Source organism: Pipra filicauda, unplaced genomic scaffold, assembly GCF_003945595.2.
Source record: "Pipra filicauda isolate LSUMZ 115617 unplaced genomic scaffold, ASM394559v2 scaffold124_size2119055_pilon, whole genome shotgun sequence".
NCBI classification, from domain to species: domain Eukaryota; kingdom Metazoa; phylum Chordata; class Aves; order Passeriformes; family Pipridae; genus Pipra; species Pipra filicauda.
The window spans coordinates 1,437,289-1,455,333 of NW_024103707.1; the positions used below are offsets into that span (position 1 = coordinate 1,437,289).

General features: G+C 45.1%; 1 long non-coding RNA gene across 1 annotated transcript; it reads right to left on the reverse strand.

The window, feature by feature from the left end:
- Positions 1 to 885: 885 nt before the first annotated feature.
- LOC120324821 lies at positions 886 to 12,222 on the reverse strand. Its single transcript, XR_005566462.1, has 3 exons — positions 11,411 to 12,222; positions 3,289 to 9,115; positions 886 to 2,859 (listed from the first exon to the last, which is right to left on the reverse strand). It is a non-coding gene; the product is annotated as an uncharacterized LOC120324821 (long non-coding RNA).
- Positions 12,223 to 18,045: the final 5,823 nt, after the last annotated feature.

Here is an 18,045-nt window from a genome sequence, read left to right on the forward strand (position 1 = left end):
TGGAGGATGACTGTACCAAGTCTCCATAATTAACAGTCACTCTCCATGTACTATTTGAGTTTCAAACAGGTTGAATAGGGTTCGTAAAAGCAGTCATGGTGTGTCTAACGGTTCCCACTCCTTTTGTCTTAGAAAGCTGCATTATGCCTGGCAGCAGTGTGTTTGAACATATCCCTGAACAATTACAGAACCCTGTTGATGTGATAGAACATGTGAAGGAAAAATGCTGTGGCAGTTCCGAAGAGGTGTGAAGTTATGCAACGTGCCAATCTCTGGCTAATATTTATTGGGCACTGCTTGTTACTAGACAGCACCTCCAGGTAGATGGGGAAGGAAAGCAAACCAACAGGCACCGTGGCCACACAAACTGTAGGTGAACCAGAGGAAGAACTCGTGCAAGTTACAGTTGCACCTATACAGAAGAAGAAATCCAAGACCAAATTAGCTTGCTTAGTGAGGAATGACAAGGAAGTAGGGCCTTCAGAACAGGAGGAAGAGGCAAGGCTGCGGTAGCATCTGCCATTTCCTCCTTTGTCTTGGGAAGCTGTGTGGAACCAGGCTCTAGTAACATCAGGTTAGTCAGATTTCTGTAAGCATTTTTGCATGTAATCACCCCCTTTTATACAGTATTGTTATTAGTATTGTTGCTGTTACTGTTTGTTTTCAATATCTCATTGCTCTTTTTCCAATAAATTTTTATCTCAACTCATAATCTCTGCCTTTTTGTCCCTTTATCACTGGAGGGGATGGGGAGAAGGGAATAGTTGCTTGGAACTTAATTTCCAGCTGGGTTTAAACCACAAGAGTGGTGACACACCCTATCACACTTTTCCTAGCAGTGACGCCAGAAAAGCCAGAAAAAGAACTCTCTAAGACTCTTTTGAGTACTAGAAAGCAAGCATTCTTTATTATAGCATGGTGGATGCACAGGAAATGTGTTCCAAATTGTGCATGTTGAATCACAAAAGGATCTATAGCTTTATTCATCTACCTAATTACAAATTCAGGCATTGCCTTATCTTGTTCCTCCTACTTCCAAAACCATTCCACCCACTGTTCCACCCTTGACATGCCCCTTGAATTTGAATCTGAGGTTCTGTTGGTGGTCATGAAGAACCCTGGTGGTCATCTCCATTGTCTTCCTCAGTTTGTCTTTTTCTTGATCCCTTGCTTTTGGCACAGCATCACATCTTCTGGAATGGTGTCAAGGTCTATGACCAGCTTTGACTAGTTTGCTAGTTTTGTGTCCCTGCTTCACAGTAGAGGAACCTTCTACCTCATTAAAATTCCTGCCTGTTGAGACCCTTAACAAAGAATGATAAACTACATAGTTTAGGTTACATTAGTAAATTATAGTCACTAATGAGCTACATTATTCTTTATAGTTGCAAGTCCCCCCTTTTAGAGGCTTTAAAGGACTTCATCCTGTTAACTTTCTACTACCTATATTTAACATTGAACCATAAAGACGAACGACAACATTGAATCATAAAGCAAGCCAATATAAACCCACAAATGATAAGTATAATTATCACAAAAAGCTGTTTTATCCAGGTCCAATTCGGTAACCATGAAGTGAGTTTGTGACAAATGTTTTCAAAACCTAAAGAGGTATAATCAAGGGCTACCTGGCGTAGGGTTTGAGTTTGTTTCAAAATTTCTGCAAGATCTGTGGCAATTCTTTCGCTTTGATGTACATAAGTACAGCAACTGGTGTTAACAGCAGTACATAAGAGAGCCATTTTGTTCTTCAGAACTACACTAGACAAACGATGTCTTGTAAGGCAGTGAATGCATCTCAAGTTCGATTCTCAGTGTGTTCAGTAGTGGCTGAAATGTTGACAATTCCTTTCTTCTCATTCACTTACTTATGAAGAAGGAATAAGAGCTCTAACAAAACTGTGAAAGGCCATGGGATGATCAACAGGGGCATTATTGGATCTTTTTATTCTTTTTACGTAAGTTCTTACCCACCCACCTTGTTAATTAATTCGATGGAATATCGTTATGTTTCGAACTAAGGCTCTAAGAACACAGGCCCCATCCTTATTAAAGGGTAAAACTTTTCACGCTTCATTTTTGCATATCCAGTAGCATCCTGAACTCTGTGTGTGGGGGTCATTCTCCAGGGTATTTGTGCCAATCCCTTTATAAGTTCTGATGTTAGTTTCACTCTGGACTTAATTTAATGGCAATATGAAGGAAGAATGACCTATCCCATGGCATTAACAACTATGCAGGGAACCATGTAGTTTTCATGGTTAAGGATTAAGCTCCTTAGGGCTATAGGTAGGTAGGTTCTCTTGATCTGTCCACACCATTCAGATGTGAGAGTTCCTGAGCCTGTGTGTGTCATGTGTGTCGTATGGTCCTGGAGTTTGTGGACCTCATTGAAGTTTGTTTCAGTCAAAGGTCTTTTCTTACCAGTTGTTGGAATTTGAGTACAAATCCAACAGTCATTTTTATGAAAAATACTAGAAACATTCTGAACTAGGGTCAAATGTAAATTCTGGTCCCAAACTTGGTTCATGGATCCCAGCAGTACACATAAAAAGTACACATAAAAAGTACACATAAAAAGAGTGGTTTAAACGACATTTCTTTTTATCTTATCTGCTTTTGTTCTACTGTCCAGGGAGCAGAGGCCTTCTTAATTATGGAGTAGTGAATCCACTATCCTTTGCCACCAACCAAGGCTGCGGTGAGGGTGGACAGCAGAACTTGAAACGGATCTCTTCACTTGGCTTGCAAAGGATAGCTGTCCCGCCATGTAACATAGGCTCAGTCCCAAGGCTGGAATGGATGGGCAGGAGCGTCCAATCCTATTGGTCTGGATGTCACGACATATATCTGTAGCTTCTGCAAAGTAGATCATAAAGCCATTAAATAATTTTGCAAATCAATTTTCCCCCTCATGTGAATTTCTCCTGGAATATGTGGAGTTTGGTATGGCCTACTGTATAATATCTCATAAGGACTTATATCACCCCTGCATCTTGGCTGTATGCAGATCCTCAGTAGAGCTGTGGGCAAGGCTTGAACCCACATCATGGAAGTTTCTTGGTAAATTTTGCTTATCTGTGTTTTGAGAGTATAATTCATGTGTTTGACCTTACAACTTGCCTGAGGCCTATAGGGACTGTGCAAAACCCAAGTGATTCCCACAGCTTGACTGACCTCTCCCACTACCACTGCAATAAAATGTGATCCTCTGTCTGATGACATTCCTAAAGGAACCCCAAATCTTGGGATTATGTGGTTAAGTAAACTTTTTACTACTTCTCTTACTTTATTAGTGCATCCTCTTCATCTGTGTCAGGCTCTGATTTGCTAGTTGTTCCAGGAACTGAAGCTTTCTTTACTCTGGAGTAATGAAACCAGGGTCCTTTGCCAGCAACTTTGATGGCAGTGAGGGAAGTCAGCAGGACTTGGAATGGTCCTCTCCACTTGGCTTGTAGTGGGTCACTGTCCCATCATTTAACGTAGACCCAGTCTCCAGGCTGGAACTGATGAGAAGGGGTGTCCAGTCCTATAGGTCTGGATAACTCAATAAATCTATGGAGTTTCTGTAAAGTATAGCCTACAGTCATTAAATACTTTTGTAGATCAACTTTTCCCCTCATGTGAATGTCCCCTGGAATATGCAGAGCTTGGTATGGTCTCCCACATAATATTTCATAAGGACTTAGGTTATCTCTCCGTTTTGGTTGTATGTGAATACTCAGCAGAGCTAGAGGCAAAGCCTGAACCCATGACATGAATGTTTCCTGACAAATTTTACCAATTTGCATTTTAAGAGTACCATTTATATGTTCTACTTTGCCGCTTGCCTCAGGTCTGTAGGGAGTATGCAGGCCCCAGACAATTTCCAGGACACGACAAACCTCCTTCACTACTGTTGCAATGAAATGTGTCCCTCTATCTGATGACATTCCTAGAGGAACCCCAAACCTTGGAATTATATGGTTGAGCAAAGTTTTTTCCACTTCCTTGCTGTGTTAGTGAACCAGGGGCAAGCTTCAGGCCATCCACTGAAGGTGTCAACCAGTATGTACTTGTATCCCTCCCTGAGTGGTAACTCAGCAAAATCTATTTGCCAATAATCTCCTGGAAGGTCCCTGGCCTTTGTTACCCCCAGCACCACTCTCTTAGTTGTATCAGAATTGTTTTGCCTGCAGATTTCACATTTACTTACAATGGATTGCACAACTTCGGTCATACCTGTCCCTATTACTATCTTCTTCAAATGTTTTAGAAGATTTCTGGTCCCCAGTGGGTAGCCTCATGTTCCCGTAGAGCTATCTCCCTAAGAAGTTGGGGTGTGATCACAACCTGTCCTGTAGGTGTAACAGCCTATCCACTTTCTTTGATTTCAGCATTAAGGGACTTAACTAACTGGTGGTCTTTCTCATCATATTTTGGGGTGAACCCTGACAGAACAATTTCTTTCTGTGGTATTACTGCTAGGATACCTTTTTCTGCAGCCCCTTTTGCCGCCTGGTCAGCAAAATGATTTCCCAATTCGAGAGTTGTTTTCCCCTTTTGATGAGATCTGCAATGCATGATAGACACATCCTCTGGTTTCCAAATACTCTGCAGGAGTGCATGGATTTGGTCAGCATGTTTGATCCCACTGTTAGTAGCCCTCTCTCTTTCCAGATGGCTCCACGGGCACGTACAACACTGAATGCGTACTTAGAATCAGTCCAGATATTTAACTTCTTTCCTTCGCTCAGTTCTAGAGCTCTTGTCAGTGCAATTAGCTCTGCTTTTTGGGATGACACATCTGCTGGCAAGGCCTTCATCTCAATTACTTCATCCTTGGTTGTCACTGCATATCCTGTCATTCTCTTACCATCCCGCATGAAGCTGCTTCCGTTCGTGTACAGTTCCCAGTCCAGGTTTTCCAGAGGCACGTCCTTCAGGTCTTGTCTCCTGGAATAGGCCTCCTCAATGGTCTGCAAACAGTCATGCTCAGGCACACTGTCAGTCAATGTTGAGGACAGAAACATAGCAGGATTTACAATAGATGTTGTTTTCACGGTAACATGATCATGTTCCAACAACACAGCTTGGTATTTAAGCATCCTGCTAGGGGACAGCCAGTGGCCCCCCTTCTGCTCAAGTGCAGCTTGGACTGCATGGGGTACATACACGACAATGCGCTGCTCAAGGGTGGGTTTTCAGGCCTCCTGGATCAGGATTGCAGTTGCTGCTACATCTCTCAGACACCCCGGCCATTCTTGGCTAACTGTCTAGATGTTTGGAGAAATAGGCCACAGTCCTTTGCTGGTTTCCCAGGGTCTGTGATAATACCCCCAGAGCAACATTTAGTTGCTTATATGTAAACAGTTCAAAAGGCTTAGTTAGGTCTGGTAGTCTCAATGCTGGAGTTGACATTAAAGATTGCTTCAGCTGTTTAAATGCGGCTCTGGTCTCATCTGTCCATGTTACAACTCCTTCCTTGGCTGCTTTCAGTGTTCCATATAGGGGTTTGACTAGTAGCCCATAGTTAACTTTCCACAGGTGACACCATCCTATCATTCCTAGGAATGCCTGCATTTCTCATACGGTGTGGGGCTCTGGGAGACTACAAATGGCTTCTTTCCAGTCTGTGCTGAGCTGTCGATGTCCATGGTACATTTCAAGCCCCAGATAGATGACTATCTCCTTTGCAATCTGTGCTTTCTCTTTCAAGACCCTATACCCACTTAGTCCCAAAAAGTTTAAAAGACTTACAGTGAGCTCAATGTATTTGTCTTGACTTTTGGCAGCAATTAGTATGTCATCTACATACTGCAGGACAACTCCTTCTGGTTGCTACCTTCACCGGTCCTCCAGTTCTTTTGCCAGTTGGTTTCCAAATATCGCCAGGCTGTTCTTGTAGCCCTGCAGTAGAACTGCCCAGGGGAGTTGAGTTCTTCTCCCTGTCTCGGGATTTTCCCATTCAAAAGCAAAAAGCTCTTGACTATCCTTATGTACGAGAATGCAGAAGAAGGCATCCTTGAGATCAAGCACAGTAAATCACCCTAAATCATCTGTTAATGTGGTCAATAAGGTATAGGGGTTGGCTACTACTGGGTATATGTCCTTGGTTATTTTGTTGATTGCCCTCAGATCTTGGACCAATTGATAGCTCTTGCCATCAGCCTTCTTTACCGGTAGGATAGGGGTGTTGAATTTGGACTCATGTTCTACCAATAACCCAAATCTGAGAAATTTTCAATTATGGGTGCTAACCCTTTACAGCTTTCTAGCTTCAAGGGGTATTGTTTTTGTCTTACCGGTGTTGCTCCTGGTTTGAGTGTGATGCTTACAGGCTCTGCTTGTTTGGATCTCCCAGGACACTCGCTAGCCCATACTATAGGGATGACAGCATTCTCATTCATTCTCATCCATCTGTGAGGATCTCTCTGTGGTTCTCCTGTATGAAGAAGGTAGCTGCCTTGATATATTTAGTGTCAGGAATTATGACTTTTATTTCCCCCCCTTGCAAAATTTAATTTCAGCTTCTAATTTCTCGAATAAGTCTCTAGCCAATAAAGGCTTGGGAGAGTTTGGCATATAGAGGAATTGATGAGTTACCCAGTGTTTACCTAATTTAAATCTCAAAGGTGTAAAGAAAGGCCTGGTTTCACTTACCCCTGTAGCACCAACCACAGTTTATAGTATCACGACTCAATTTCCCTTCTAAGGTATTTAACACAGAATATGCTGCGCCTGTATCAACCAAGAATTCAACTTCTTCTTCCCCCAACTTAGCTATAACCAGAGGTTCTGCTGGGGAAGAATCCTCCAGTCCCCTTCATGCATCCCGGTTCACAGACAGTTGAGGGACTGGATTTCTGCTTCTTTTCAAGTCTGGACAATCCCTTTTCCAATGTCCCTTCTTTTTACAGAAGAAACATCGATCGTTTGCCAAATCATACTTGTGGTGGGCATTATGTTTGCGGCGTTCCTGACAGTTACTGCTTCTGTGGAGTACATGGCAGGTATCTTCCTCTAGCTTCAGCACCCTTGCCCTGCCTTTCTGATCTCTATTGCGATACACTGTCCAAGCAATATCCAATAATACACCAATATCTTTCCTGCCCCCTACCTCCTGCAGCTTTTTCCTTATATCATCCGCAGACTGGTATATGAACAAATAGACCAAGTACTTTTCCCCGAAACCTGACTCCGTGTCTATGTCTGTATATTTTCGTATAACCTCTTTTAGCCTATTCAGAAAGTCTGTTGGGGACTCATTTCTATCTTGTTTTACTTCATCCACCTTTGACCAGTTCACTGCCTTTGGAATCCCATGCCTGAAACCATACACTACCCAGTCCTGATAGCGTTTCAATGCTTCTTTTTTCTCTGGTAAATTAGGGTCCCACTTCGGGTCCTCTAGGGGGAAAGTATCCTTAAGTTTCCCTGTGAGTACTCCACCTGTTATTAGTAGCTCAGTTCTAGACTGAGCAGCTTGCTTAACCATTTCCTTCTCTGTGGAGTCAAGTAATGTATCCATCATCTCTTCTAAGTCACACCAATCTGGATTTTGTGTTCTAATTGCTCTTTCCATATAATTAGCCACTTTATCTGGGTTATCTCTATATGCTCCGACAAAAGCTTTCCACTGCTGCAATTCAACCAGAGAAAAAGGAGCCTTTATTAACACTGGGCCTTGGTTACCCATAGCCTGTATTAAGGGAGCCTCTACCACAGGTTTTTCCTTCTTTGTCCTCGTTCTTCTAGCCACTGGGCTGGAATCTGCTAGGGCTTCACAGACTCTCCTCCCCTTTGCTTTTGGTTTTACTACAGGAGGTTTTTCCTCCTCCGTGCTACTATCTAATTTGCCATCAGAGGCTTCTGTATCTGTGTCAGTAAAATCACTGTCTCGAGTTTCGACTTTCACACTCGAGGGGTCAAAGGGGGGAAGACCCTGCCTTTGCTTCCTGTCGAAGGCCGGGATTGATTTGCTCTTTCTTGGAGTGCTCGTTCCCTGATGATATGGGGCAGAAGCTGGAAATGCCTCCAGTTCCTGCTTCCCCCCTTCCACAGTGGGAAATCCTACATAACTGGGCGGCGCAGCGATGCTGGGGGAAAGGGGGCGGCTCCAGCTCCGCCCACAATGACGGAGCCGGAGGGCCCCGTGTCGGCCGGGGCGGTGATCCCGGCTGCAGGCACCGCCCCTGCTCCTCCTCCCGCAGTTCTAAGGTCTACGCCGGTGCCTCCCATCACCATGGGGACAGCTCCGGCCGCAGAGGGCGGCTCCACCCCTCTTCCCGGGGCCGTGTCGGCCCCTGCGGGGACGAAGCCGTCCACGCCCGCAACTACGCCTGTGCGGGCGGCAGCCCCCGTTGCCGTAGCAACCGCGCCGGCAGTCAGCACCACCCCTGGGGCGGCTCCAGCCAGAACCGACCCTGCAGCTCCTGAGGGGGCCGCCGCCTCCCCGCTAGCGACCGCGCCTGAAGCCGCTACGGGCGACATCGCTCCCGCAGCCCCTGAGGGGGCGGCCCCCCCCAAAGCCGGAGGGAATCCCTTAGGGATCTTCTTCTCCTTGGCCAGCGTACAACCCATGATGACAAAATACAGACAGGAGTAGCACCGGGATTAGAGTTCACAGACCCAGGAGCACTGTGTAAACTCCTTCCCCGAGCGCCACTGCCGGCTTCAGGCCATAACACAGTACTTCAACACACGGAGAAGCGTCCCCCTGCTCGGCCCCCCTGGCCAACACAAAACACGAAACACCTGAGTTTCCCTCTGCCCTGCCTTTACCGAAACCTCACAGACAGTCCAACTGCCCGCCCCGGCCAAACTCTTTCGCCCACAGACTGGGAAAAACACTGACTTTTGCAACTTCTGGGCCAAGTCTAAGTTTCCCTTTCCCAGTCCCACTGTACCCCCTATTCCTGGGAAATAGCAGTTCGCAGCTGCTAACAAAAAGCTGCTCTTTTATCTCACTTCCGTGTGTGGTTTTGAGGAGCTGGGCCTCTCAAGATCAGTGCGGGAATTCTCCAAAATATGCCGGCCGAAGAAGAATTTCCTGCTGGATGAAATTTTCCAATCTGGAGAGCCACAGGTCCCGCTTTTCCACCTTTCAGGCTGCCAAAACTGTTGCCTAGAAGACCTAGGGAGAAAAAAAGACTTCAGGCCCAATTAGGTAAGGAGATAAGAGAGAAATTTTAATGAGCCTACAGGCTCCAGGAATACACACACACACATCCCCAGCTGCTTGGGGACGCCCTTCCGGTCTCCATGCAGCCACTCCAGGTGCTCCGAGGAGCCGGCCCCGCAGCCTGCCATGGCCCTGCAGCCCCAGATGGTTTAAAAACCAAAAACAATTCAGCATACGCTACTTCGTTCCACCGCTCCTCTTTATGAAGAATCGACATAAGCTGTAACACTGTATTCATTTGAAAAGAGCCAAACTTCAGCCAAGTCTTCCCTCCGAGCAGCCCGTGCAAAGGCCACATATTTATAGAGAGCCTTCATAACTCCTGCCTCTCTAAAGATGTTTCAGATCCAGTTAAATGCCTCCAGTGCTGCAAAACCAAGGCTAACGGGGATCCTTTTGGGATCTCCTCCTCTTGGGACTGTATACAACCCATGCTGACAACTACCAGGCCAGGTACAATGGCCTTTCCTTAAAATGCATTTACATACACTACTAGAAAACCATATAAACACAGCCTCCCTATGTACAAAAACCCTTTCACTAATCTATCAATCTCTCAAACCTAAAGAAAGATGGGTTTTCATGCTTTTTGCCCCTATCTCAGAGTTAGAAAAGAATGAAGTTTTTGAAAACCGAGATTTTATAACTTACTTTTTAGTTAAAGAAAAGGGTAAAAAACACTTCTTGCATGATTGCCTTTGCAAAAAAAGGAAATAATGCGTTGCCCCTTAAACATAATAACAATAGTTTACTGCTTAACAGTTGGGTGGAATTAGATTTTGTCATTTTCTGCCGCTATTCCTGTTCCTATAGAAACTTTCCTACTAACTCCTTGGCTAAACGAATAAGTAACTTACCTTTGGGTGAGGAAGACGACAAGCAAACCCCTGACTCAGAATCTCCTTTTTTACATAACGTGGAAAAGGAAGGCAGGACATGGTGAACTAAAACTTTGCTAACTATTCACTCATACCACTGCATTTGGCATTGTCAAGAAGATATAAGTTTTGCTTGTAACATTTGTAGTTTTTTGCCTTCAAATCAGTTTTCTCAAAAGTGGTGTAAGTTGTTTTCTTGACAATGGAAATAAAGGGTAGAGGGTAGATTAAAAATATTTACACATGGAATGAAATTTAACATCTCACCATCTTAAAGCCCAGTATGTTCATTAATTCATATTTTTTAAATGTAGAGCTGGCTGATACAAAGCTTTTATTGGGTTTGGCAGTTTCATGTTCTTCTAACTGTGATGGAGTGTGCGGGATGAACCTTTTATCAATCAGCAAACAAAGTTGGTACGCATATTACGGAAACTGGAGCAATATGGACAATTTACTAGGGAGCTAGATTTAAACTAAATAAATTCACATACAGGCTGTTTCAGCATAAATTGCATGCTGATTACCAATCAATTACTGAACTCAAGGTAAAGAAAAGGATTTGAAACCTTCTGCTTCATAGTATAAAGAGAGAGGAAAATTCTCCTTATTGCCTAAAAGCCTTTGTAATTATTTTTCACTATGTAAATTAGTGTCATTTTAACCAAGAACATTTAAGTTTATCTCCACAAAACCAGAACACTACAGCTTCAAAAATTTTCCCTATTTTTCATTCAATTCCCAATAGCTTTAAAAATAAAAATTATTAGAAGTTATTAAATTCTCAAATACATCCACATACATGCAATTGTCACAATAATGTTATTCAAATAATAAGTATAGAATTTTAAACATCCCCATATTTGTTACATTCAAACATTCTCAAAACATTTTGCTGTCACAAAACAACATACATAAATAATGTCAACAAGGGTGCAAAATAGCTGCTTAAATAGTACCCGGCGCCAGACTTGAACCCACGACCTCGGGATCACCTTGGGAGCTCCCTCTCCAGGCACCACCACTGACCTCAGGCCAGGGCAACCTATTTTAATACATGGAAAGGTGTCCCTCTCCTTCCGGCTGTACCAAGCCAATACAAAACCCCTTAGTAACCACAGTGGTAGATTCCACTGTCCCTGCCCTGCCTTTATTGAAGCCGCAAGGCGGTGGGAGGGCGGGTGGTGTCCTCCACCCACTTCCCTTTAACTGTCCCATGCTTCTGCCCACAGACTGGGAAAACACCAACTTTTGCAACAACACGGGCCCAAATTCTCACTTCCCAGCCTACCGTATTCCCCTATTTCTGGGAAAAACCCCTTTGCAGATGCTAGCAAAATTACCCAAAGGAGCTGCTCTTTTATCTCACCCCCGTGTGTGGTTCTGAGGAGCCGGGCTTCTCAAGATGGGTGGATCTGGAGGAGTCACAGGTCTGGCTTTTCCACCTTTCGGAGTGCCAAAACTGTTGCCTAAAGCACTGCAGAGAAAAGACTTCAGGCCAATTTAGTGTAGAAAATAAGATAAAGGGAGCAGATCCTTTAATGAGTCCGTAGGCCTAGAGGAATACATACCACACGCCCTCTCTCAGACACTGATTCTATGATTTTATAATAAGGTCCATCCAATCTCTATTTGTCCAACCCCCGGTTATGCCCCCTGACACGCCCCTTCGGGAATTGAGTCTGGCGGCATTTGGGACCCCTTCTTCCTCATCTTCATCTTCTTCAAAGCACATACAGTCCTTGGAGTTCCTACAAAGTTCTGGGCTTGAAGGTCACTGTGTCTGTGTGATATCTTCTGGTCCAGGCCTTAGGGTGTTTTTCTACAATTCTACCTTGAAAAGAAGACTAAACATGCTAACAGAATTTTAGAGGGGTTGATATGAAACGGGGTAGTAGGGTTGTGTATGTGTAAACATTATGCTACAGGGTAAGGGATATAACACAGCTACATTAAAATCTACGTTCATTACACATCTACTTCTAAAATCTATAAAAGTTAAAAAATCCAAAAAAAGCTCTGAGGCATTATTGCAAACAAAAGAAGGACTAGGGATAATGTGGGCCCTCTCCAGAAAGAAACGGGAGACCTGGCTGCTCTGGACAGAGAGAAGGCTGAGATTCTCAACAACTTCTATGCCTTAGTCTTTTTAGTGGGTTTCTGTGGCTAGGGAAGAGCAGAGTGAGAACATGTGAACAACAATGCAGACACCAAGGTCAGTGCAGAAGGAGGGGCAGGAGGTGCTTCAGGTGGCAGAGCTGAGGCCCTGCAGCCCGTGGAGGACCATCAGGGTGCAGAGACCCACCAGTAGCCCATGGAGAAGCCCATGCTGGAGCAGGTGGATGTATGAAGGAGGCTGTGACCCCGTGGGAGGCCTAAGATGGAGCAGGGTCCTACTGGAGACCTGCAGCCCATGGAAGCCCATGCTGAAGCAGGTTTTTCCCAGGTAGGATTTGTGGCCCCTGTGAGGGACCCACACCGATACAGCTTATTTGTGAAGGACTGCATCCCATGGAGAAGTGACCCATGGGACAGCAGTTTGGAAAGAACTGTTGCCCAAGGGATGGATTCATGCCAGAGAGGTCCATCAGGGACTGTCTCCCGTGGGAGGGACCCCATGGGTGCAGGGGAAGGACTCTTCTCCCTGAGCAGCAGCAGAAGCAGCAACTGACCGTAACCCCCCATTCTCCATACCCCTGCACCACTGGGGGGGGAGAGGGAGAACATGGAAGGAAGGAGGGGTGGGGGGAAGGTGTTTTTAAGACTGTTTTATTTCTCACTCTTTGTCTCTTATCCTGTTAGTAATAAATTTAAGTACTATCCCCACTTTGAGTCTGTTTTGTCCATGAAGGTAATCAGTAAGTGACCTCTCCCAGCTGTTAACTCATGAATCCTTAGCTTTTTTTTTCTCTCTCCTCTGTTCAGTTGCAGAGGGAGAGTGAGAGAGTGGCTTTAGTGGGTACCTGGCATTTGGCCAGGGTCAACCCATTACAGTCTTCAACAGCAAGTGCTCTAGCCATGCAACTGAAGTCAGGAAAGGTAAAGGCAGAGACTGGGAGAATGAAGACCCTGAGCCCACTGTAAGAGTGGATCAGGTTTGAGACCATCTAAGGTATGCACAAGTCTATGGGACCTGATGACATCCAACTGCATGTCCTGAGGAAGCTGGCAGACCAAGTTGCTAAGCCCCTATCCGTCATTTTTGAAAAATTGTGGCAGTCAGAAGTTCCCAATGACTGGAAAAAGGGAAATATAACTTCCATTTTTAAAAACAGGAAAGCTGAGAACCCAGGAAACCACGGACCAGTCTCACCTCTTGCCAGGCAAGATCATGGAGCAGGTTCTTCTGGAAACTATGCTAACGCACATGGAAAACAAAGAGGGCATTGGTAACAGACAGTATGGCTTTACTAAGGGCAAATCATGGCTGTCCAATTTGGTGACCTATGACGGGGATAGAGCATTGGTGACAGGGGCAGAGCAACTGACATCATCTACCTGGACTTACGCAAAGCATTTGACACTGACCCGCATGACATCCTTGTCTAAAACCGTCCCACCCTGCCAGCCCCAACACGTCCTTTTGTTCTTGGGTTAATGGGGCTGGTTTCCGTGCACTGGTTACCGCTGCCTTGCTGCCTGGAACAGCAATAACCCCTCGCATATCCTGCCAAACTCAGGGTATCACAAACGGAGCGTGTGAGCGCCGGTCCCTTCCCCGCGTCTCCTTCTTGCACTGAGTGGGCGGGGGTCGCCCCGGCCCGACCTGGCCGGGGGCAGAGGCGTCGGCGCGGGCAGGAGCATCTTCCCGGCGGCGGAGGGCGCGGACCCCTCCTCGTCCCGGGCGTCACCGGCGGCTGGACCCTTCCGTCCCCTCCGCCTCCTCCCTGCCCCCGGATCCCCGCAGCCTCCCGTCCAGGCGCGGCAGACGCTCCGTGCCCCCGCGGTGCTTACCCGGGCTGCCCGCCGGCTGCGCGGGACGGCCCCATTTCGCGCATAAGCAAACACAGCGCAAGGGTCCTCCGGCCTCCCCTTCCCCCGCCCACCCCTGCTGGGACACCCCAGTACTTTAGCCGGAAGAGGCGTCCAAACAGCCCCCTCTCTCTCTACCCGGCCACCGCGGGAGCCACTGGGGCGATTCGCCTTGAAGCCCGCCCGCCGCTGCACCCGGGCCAGTCAACCACCCACCCCCTGGGCACCCCTTCCCTCAGGATTTTTTCTCCAGAGAGGCATTTCTAACTAGGACCTGCCGGCTGCAACAAGGGATTTGAACACGGAGGTTATGGTGTCAGTAAGAAAGGCATCTGGATTCTGTAAAGCATCATTTAAAATAAGATTTATAGAAGGTAACATATAAAGCGTATAAAGAAGGTGAATAGTATAGTTAATCTTATGTTCATTTAGATGCTGGGTACTCCATGTTGGGCAGCACCAAAGTGGCCTCCCATCAGTGCAGCATGCCGTGCAGATCCCATTGGAAGGAAGGATTAGTCTGTTCTGGTCATTCAAGTTCTTAAAGGATTTTCTTACAAGAAAAAAACTCCATTCATCATTTCTACTGTCAAACAGAATGTTTGCATAATAACTTATTGTTGCACTGTGAGATAAAGGCAAGGCCATGCAAATGTGTAATCACTGGTATGGAGTGGGAGCTGCCTGTAGGCTCCTCTGTTATCATCCCCCGACTGAATTTGCGTTGTGCTGAGGGAGAGGTGCAGCACAGCACAGGCCTGAAGGTGATGCTGTACTCGTGCAGCACAGCGCGGACTTCGGCCTTCACAGAGTCACTGTTACATGGGTCACTAAACCTTACTGTGCTATAGTCTTTAAGTCAGAATCACTGCAGGAGCCCATAAAAGTAGTTTGAGATCTCCATCTGTCTGGGTACATTTTGGAAGAGACTCATGTCAAAACCAGTTGCTCTCTGTAGCAGGGAATTTGGGGTATTAGTGTGGAGTGTGTTGTTCATGCTGATAAGGTAACAGTCTATACAGAGTCCCTACACTGACATTTTGACAGTTGGTTTATTATTTAAGAGAAAGGGATTGTATAGAGATACACTGAATGAAAATAAGTCAGCAAGTTTTAATATTCAAAATGTTAGTTGGAGCTCAACTGGAACATGATCGATAGTTGTCATGAAAGAGACTTTGGCCTAGCAGATTGCATCTAGCTTCAAAATGAAAGAGCCACTGAGATTGATCTGTCACGCATGGTTATCTTCTCCCAGAGGTTCTTAGTTGCAAGACATTCTTTGATAATAAGATTGCTATAGTCTGACTACTAATTCCATTATAGTCTATAAACTCTAGAATGATACTGAAGTTTATAGAAATTCTCTGCATGGTTACACAATAATTGTCTTCACTTACCAACAGCAAATATCTCTGTCTTTTAGTTTTCTCTTCCATGGATACTCCTCATTTTAGTTAGTGTCCTTGCCATTTCACTAGTTGCTTTGTAAAAGTTAATTTCTCTAATGAATGGACCTGTAGCAAAATCACTTGTGTAGTGTTTGGGCCAATTTTAAGCTCCATTGAGGTGATCAGGGGTCATCTCACAGGCCTTGCTGCAGAGCAGACCTCTCTCAGCGCTACTCTTAATGTCCTCCACCTCCTCCTGTTTCATAGGACCTTGGGATTGGTCCTTATTTGTCTTATATAATGTTCTTCTGCAAACATAACAAGCAAGCTAATGTCTTTACCAAATAGGAAAAGTAAGCAAGGAAACTTTTCATGGGAAGTTCATGAACTATGCTTACTCCGTGTTGTACATTCAAAACCATTGATTTCTGAGGAAAGTAAATGTACCCTCTTACTTCATCAATGTTGTGCTCTAAGAAGGAACTTTTTGGCTGTTCTGTTACCCTTGAAGTAAACATGACAGAGATTGTCATTCTCCTTGTCAGTCAGAAGGGCCATCTGGCACTACATTAAAACAGTATTCTATTAAATTCATCAGCATGCTAATTATAGGATGACTAGTGAATGGTTAAACTGCCAGATGCTATGAAGATATATCACTGTCTGTTTACGTGGTTAGGCAAATGTTTAATTAAGCCTCCGCTGCTGTGTCTGCTTTACCTATGAACATATCTCAAATGCATTCACCTGTGGGAAGGATGAGTCTGTTGTTGTCTTTCAAGAAGAAAAGCAACTTAAACACAACTTTGGTGAAACATACAGCATGTATATGTATGATTGAACTCTGCATGCTGGTAGTAGCATTAAAACCAGCTACAGACTCTTACACCTCAGTTCTCTCAGTTGTGCTCCCTGATCCTTGAATGGTCTTTGCAAGCTCTTGCAAGCTTCAAAAGCTGAGTTGTTTTGGAGACGTCAGCAAAGCCATGTTAGAAATGACAATACACAGTCTCAGTTAATAAGATGTCTGCAAGTGATCCTACAGCCTTTTACTTTTCCCTATTCTAAGGAGTCTTTCATTCAGAAAATACTGAGGAGGGTAAGTAACATTCCAACATGACACAATATTTAATATTGGTCTCAGGGTATTTAGAATTTCAATGAGACTGCTTCTTCATCAAAAAGCTGAAAGACAGAATCCCTTGGCTGGAACCTGCAGAGGATGATTTTCAAAGAGAATATAGCTCCTTTATAAGTGAAAGTGTTTGTACTTGGCTCTACTTGGCATTGTAAGGTCTAGAGATCAGATGTGGAAAAATGGGATTTAGGGGTCTAGCTAAAGTCTAGTCTTCCTTCAGTCAAGTTTTCATTACATTTCCCTTTTTTGTGTTTGAGAATTAGATTTCAGAAAGGTGCTTTATTCCCACTTGGTACTGTGCCCATAGTCTGCCTGGACTCTTCTTAGAATCCATCCCAAGGCACAGCCATTGTGGTGACCAAAGGTGCACACAGATAACAAGCTGAGGTTTAACTGCGGAGCTTGAGTCCCCTGAGTAAAGAGCTTTTTTGGATGGGCAGCATCCTTGGCTGTTTGCAGAAGGTGCTTTATGCAACTGAAATTGCTGAAATTGTGTTGAACTTTTGCAAAAGGTTTTTGGCATGGTTTTGGCCTGGGCCCACAAGCACTTTTCCAGACAATTCATGAGCACAGGAGTTACTACATAACAAAGAGCAGAGCCATCAGGCAAACTAGACATGGCCAAGCATTTTGGAGGGTAAAGGAATGTAGTCATATAAGCATAGGTCATTTTGTGACAATTGAACTTTTTGCCACAGTACTGACATGAGTGGGAAGAAATAGGATACTGGGAAGTTATTTAGGAGATACCAGGGACATGGGCTTTAGAGGACCAAGTGAGAGTTTAGAGCGTCTACAATGGAAGTCATAGTTGAAATGATTTCACTATTTTTAAGCGTACTTTATTTGTAACTTTATTCTTCCTTTGCTAGCATTCTCTTTTGCCAGTTTTCATACAATGTGCCTCATTAGACACATACAGCCTTCCCTCTTGGGCACAAACACTGACAACATGATCCACATGATGGTTTTCTCAGGGTTAGATGCTGGTAAACATGCCTCATGAGCTCAACAGCTGAAATCCAAGCAGAATATTTGGGAGTATGTGGTGAGCTGACCCTGGCTGGATGCCAGGTGCCCACCAAGGCCGCTCTATTACTCCCCGTCTCAGCTGGGCAGGGGAGAGAAAATATAACAAAAGTCTCGTAAGTTGAGATAAGGGCAGGGGGAGATCAGTCACCAATTACTGTTACAGACAAAATAAACTGAACTTGGGGAAATTGGTGTGGTTTATTACCAGTTAAATCTGAGTAGGGTAATGAGAAATAGAACTAAATCTTATAACAGTTTCCCCCAGCCCTCCCTTCTTCCTGGGTGTAACTCCACTTCTGAATTCTCTACCTTCTCCCCCCAGCAGTGCAGAAGGATAGGGAATGGGGGTTGCAGTCAGCTCATCACAGATTTCTGCAGGCTGCAGGGGGATACTTGCTCCACTGTGGAACCCCATGGGCTGCACAGGGACAGGCTGCCTCACCATGGTCTTCACCACAGGCTGTAGAGGAA